Consider the following 1,056-nt stretch of genomic DNA (forward strand, 5'->3'; position numbering starts at 1 on the left):
AACAAAAAAGTAGTACTAGTAGTGTAAAGTACTAGTTTAAAACAAAGTACAAAATATCAAATAGTAAAAAATTACAACTCCGATTGAATTGTGGTGTTGTTGGTGTCCAGGGTTCAAGCAGTGAGCTACAGTTGATGCCAGACAGACAGAAGTTGTTGTCATCTGGAATGCTCCTACAGATGCTCCCAGACAGGTTCAGGTTTGTGTGATTATGTCTTCATAATAGCTAATGTAAACTAGCCTATGAAACGTTTTAACAGGGCACACTGGTCACTCACAAGTATAATTAACTATATAACTGGGATATACCACTAAGCGTAAAGCGTGAAGGACAGAACAAATAAAATAACAACTCTTTGTTAGACAAGACAAAGAAGCTCATAGTGTCGAGTAGGCGAAAAAACCTTGCCCCTGTTCCATCCATGGGGTCTGTGGACCACTGTGAGGGATCTAAGTACCTGGGGGTGTACGTTAATAAAAGTGGACTGGACAGACACACCGAGGGATCTACAAGAAGTGCCAAGCCGACGTTTTTCCTAAATGGTGATGTCCTTTAACATCTGCCGGACTTATGCTGAGGTTTACGATCTGTTGTGGCCAGTGCGATCTTCTTCGCTGTTCACAGCTGGGGCAGTGGGGCTGAGTCGCAGGATACCACAGCAAACAAATGATCAGTGGGGCCGGTGATGTCGTGGGGAGAGCCTGGGACATCTGACAACGCGTGGCGGAGAGGAGGATGCTGTCCAGGCTTCAGTCTATCTGGACAATGTCTCACACTCTCTACGACACACTGGCTCAGCAGAAGGAGCGACCTTCAAGTCAGAAGACTCCTCTCCACCCAGAATGCCCACAGAGCGGCCACAGAAAATCATTCCTGCCTTCGGTCATCAATCATCAAATGCCTCCCTCATAGGTCAGCACTCCCTCTCTTGTAAACATAGCTTTACACGATTAGTTACTGTACACATAGGCACCTTTCACTTGTCAATTTTTGCACATTTTGCCAACATTTGAAAGTGTGAACTTTTAAACTGTACTTTTAAAACTTTTATATTC

Source organism: Morone saxatilis, unplaced genomic scaffold, assembly GCF_004916995.1.
Source record: "Morone saxatilis isolate NCDOM2014 unplaced genomic scaffold, NCSU_SB_2.0 Contig12, whole genome shotgun sequence".
NCBI classification, from domain to species: Eukaryota; Metazoa; Chordata; class Actinopteri; family Moronidae; genus Morone; species Morone saxatilis.